This window comes from Anas platyrhynchos, chromosome 4 (genome assembly GCF_047663525.1).
Source record: "Anas platyrhynchos isolate ZD024472 breed Pekin duck chromosome 4, IASCAAS_PekinDuck_T2T, whole genome shotgun sequence".
Taxonomy (NCBI): domain Eukaryota; kingdom Metazoa; phylum Chordata; class Aves; order Anseriformes; family Anatidae; genus Anas; species Anas platyrhynchos.
In genome coordinates, this window is record NC_092590.1 from 66770035 (window position 1) to 66774364 (window position 4330).

The window sequence follows — 4330 nt, forward strand, 5'->3', positions numbered from 1 at the left end:
CAGCTGAGCTTTCCCATGCCACAACTGACTTCCATTTATACTCTTCTCTCCAATCTCCTGCTCTGCTTTGACCTGCTTTCCCATTTCCACTTGACATGGCTGTGATGTTAAGTGAAGACTGTGTTGATTAACTGGCTCCAGAGCAATCACCCTGATGCTCATTATCAAAACAGATGCTCATCTTAGACCTGAAGTATCTTTCTTCTGCTTAATTATATGTCATGGCAGAGCCAGTGTTACACAGCAGCTCATCTTCAGATGCACATTGTTAGCAGACTGATTAAGACATACAACATCTCCAAACTATTTTCCTACCCAAGTGTTGAAGCGATGCAAAGAAGCACATCCTGCTTCATTTCCCAGTGAGCCTACCAAGAATAGCTTGTTTTTTTTTTTTTTTTTTTTTTTCAGTTCTCAGGTCTCCTCTCTCTCTCTCTCTCTCTCTCTCTCTCTCTCTCTCTCTCTCTCTCTCTGTCTTTCTTTCTTCCTTTCTTCCTTTCTTTCCCATTCATTTTTTGCATTTTGTTTTATTTTGAAGAGATGGCATTACAAACACCTGGCACAGAGAGAAGGGAGTAACTTATGTGGAGAACCTAGGAACAATGAGAAAACAAGTTAACAGAACAGCATCATGCTACATAAATTCAGGTGCTTTATAAAATTGTTTCCAAGCAGTTATGATTTCTTCATCATGTACTGTTACAGAGTGTGAGAAAGAAGATCTTGTACCAAACAATGGCTCTTGCAATATTTTTAATATCCAAAAAAAAAAAAAAAAAAAGCAGAAGTCTCTATTAAGTTGCAGGATAATGTCTCACTGATGATTAGTGGCTATTACACTAATACAGATCAAGAGTCTGAACTGAGGTTTGAGAAATTACAGTGATCCAATTTTTTGGCAGATAATTCAATTTAAGTGCCCTCATTTCTAAATCCTGACTACTAACTCAGTTCAATTAACATCTGGTACTTTTCAGATTATGTATGTTGGATGAGTTGTCCACAGGCAACTTTATTATTCTTTTCAGTGGAATAAGGATGAGAACCTCAAAATGCAATACTTCCTGACCGCAAAACATTTTTTTCTCTTTCTTGGAGCTAGAGCACGGAAAGGCTGTTCAGATGCTCTTGCTGCAAGTAATGGTGAGGCTGTATAGTCACAGAGCAGAAATCTCATCTGGCATTATCTTCTGTGATGGCGACCTAGCACTGCCACAGGTTGCCCAGAGAAGTTGTGGAGTCTCCATCCTTGCAGGTATGTAAAAGCCAAGACATGGTCCTGGGCAGCCTGCTCTGGGACTGCTCTGCTCTGCTTGGGCAGGGGGGTTGGATTAGATAGCCTCCAGAGGTTCCTTCCAGCCTCAGCCATACTGTGATTCTCTGATTCTGTGACTTGTGATCCATAGTAGCTACAATTTAATAGGAGCTCTGCTCCTGCAAAGAGCAATACCCAAAGAAAGAGAGGTCTGTGACTTCTTTTTTACCTGTTATTTTTGTCACCCTTCCTAAGGAAGTTCATTAATCTCTGCAAATTAGCCTCTCATTTCATCTTCTCTAATCATTCTCACATATAGGTCCAAAGGAAAATACTTCCTTCATGAGTATTAAAATATAGAGTATACAAAGCACATTTTTTAAAATGGGTCTATTCCATGAAATGAATTCTTTTACTTGTGATAGCTATTTAAGGGGAACGAATATTTATAGGGTCACAGATTCTGTTGCCATAGCAGAGCTGTTTAGTGTATAAAACGAGTTGCATTTAGGAGGATATTTAGAAACCCATTTCCATGGCCAAACATCTGCAGCTTTACCACTAGAGAGCAGTATGTAGCAATGAATGCTATTTACGAAGGTGGTTTGAAATAGCTGTGTAACTAAATGCATTGCATTCACCCGAAGTCAGGGAACAGACAAGGGAGAAATGGCAGGAGAAAGCAGAGAAAATATTTCCTTATTCTTTTTAAATCTCAACTGCTCTTTTCCTGTCACAGTTTCAGCTTCAAAAATGTGCAATTGCCTGCATCATTAATGAACCAAGAGGTCTTAAAAAGAAAAGGTAAGATGAAGATAATACAAGGAGTTCTTTGTCCTCTGCTTTGGGATTACACATAGAGTTGTAGAAGGACTTTCAGAATACCTCAGTGCTTGCTCTGAAGGGCACGAGAGGGTTAAGCCCAGATATTGTTTCCTACAACAGCTTGGGGGGAAAGGGTGATACTGAAGTTGAGGAAAACTGCAAAGGCTGCTGGTGATGGTGTTGGCTCTGTAGACTGCAGCCAGCTGTATGTGGGACTCCATACCCAGAAATGCATCCTCGTTTAAGGTCCACACTGGGGACCTGCAGGAGGCAAAGTCTGTCCTCGCAGGAACCACAGCCAAGGGACTTTTCTTTTTGAGCACACAGAATTTCATGACATCCGCCTCAGGTAGGACTTCTTCAGTGGTGTCTGACCTCCACCTTTGGCTTTTAACATGTTGTGTTCAGTGTCATGTTCCCTCCTGACTGCTTGTGCCGTCTGTCCTGGCCAGTATAGAGGAGATGATCCCATATTCAAAGCAATGGGGTTCCACTAAGGAGCGCTCTGCACTTGTGGCTACTCAGGTTGTTTTGCTTGAGGGGTGTCCACCACACAATAGGCCATCTCACACCTTCTCCTCTGCTTTCTGACTAGCAGAGAAACCAGGCTGACTCTTCCAAGACATTTGAACCAAATAGAGGGGTGTCAGTTTCCCCAGCTCCTCGCCGGTGAGCTCCATCACTTCTGCCTTACATCGTCATGTCCTTACATCCGATGTGCCCCTGCTTCACTGTTTTCTCTATGATAATTTATTGCAACCTAGTCCCTAGAGGAGACAGAGCAGATGTTTTTTTTAGAGAAATACAACGACTCACACCAGATGTGCATCTATCTTAATTTACAGATGATTCATCTCACCTTGGCTAGGGACTAGGTTAGATTGATTGGTGGAATTTATTTGTGTAGTGAAAATTGATCAGGGATTTGAATTCAAAACTGAGCCAGTCTGAGAAGGGATGTCAGACAGGGGAACAACTAGTAAATACCAGGATGCCCTACCCAGGAGGATCCTGTGCTGTTCCCGTGTCTTTCCAAACACCCTAGTGACCGCCGTGTACTCCCTTTTCCATTGCTCCCTGTCACTGCAGCTACCTCTGGCAGCCCACAAAGCAGCAAGGCTGAGTGTGACACAGACCTCATGTTGCAGTTTTACATCTTCTGCTTGTCTGTCAGTGCGTCTTGACATCCTTATCGCTGTGAGACGACGAAGTGAATAACCCTGCTCATTTACAGCACACATGAGCACACTGGTGATATTTCTTCCCTTGCCGCAATGAGGTCATTATGTCCATCATACTGACACTACAAGGATACTACGTAAGGATCTTTATTAAGAAAAACATACTCTATTCTTTTTAATAAGATTTTAAATTATTCCTATAAGAAGCATTTTCTTCCTTACCTCAATCTCTCTTACCTCAAGTGAAAAATCTTTGGTGGAGCAGAAGGCATTTTTAGCCCTTCTAGCAGGTAGTACAGAATTTGCACTGCTTTTTGCCCTTTATTTATTTATTTATTTTTAGGACCCACTATCTTACCAGTATTGTTAATTTCTCTAAGTGAATTTAATATACTTCCCAATGGGGATTTTTGCAAACCTTTTAGAGATGGGAACTGTTACTATGCTCTGAGCTGCACTTAGAGCCACATCAGAGTTCAAGCTCTGTATCTCTGCATGAGCATGTCAAAGCTGTCGTTAGATGCTGTTTTAAAAGATGGCATCCATTGCCCTGGCTCAGGCTTACTTTTGACAATTCACCTTACAAAAATCTTCCTTGTTGCTGTTTGCTGGGTGACAAAAAAACAAAGAAGCTGCTTCCCAAAAGGCACAGTAAGGGTATGGAGGGTGATTGGTGAGGACTCCAGGTCACAGTAGATGTTGCTCAGGAGTGGACTGCATTGATCCTCCTTGTCTCAGGGCCTGCAAAACTGGGAGGCAGGGACCTTAAAGATTGTCTGGTTCAAACCCACCTGCCATGGTCAGGGATGCTATCTAAAAGGCTGCAATGAGGTCTCCCCAGAACCTTCTCTTCTCCAGACTGAATATCTCCAAATCCCTCAACCTGTTTTCACAGGAGAGGTGCTTCAGCCCTCTGATCATCTTCATGGCCCTTCTCTGGACCTACTCTAATTTCTAGCTATTGAAGGGCAAGGGTGTGTCATTTTCTAATATTTGAAGCTAGATTAAGGGGAAAATTTAAAAGGAGAAGTTAAAATTCCAGCAGTGGCCTCCCGTCTGTGCTTCTTTG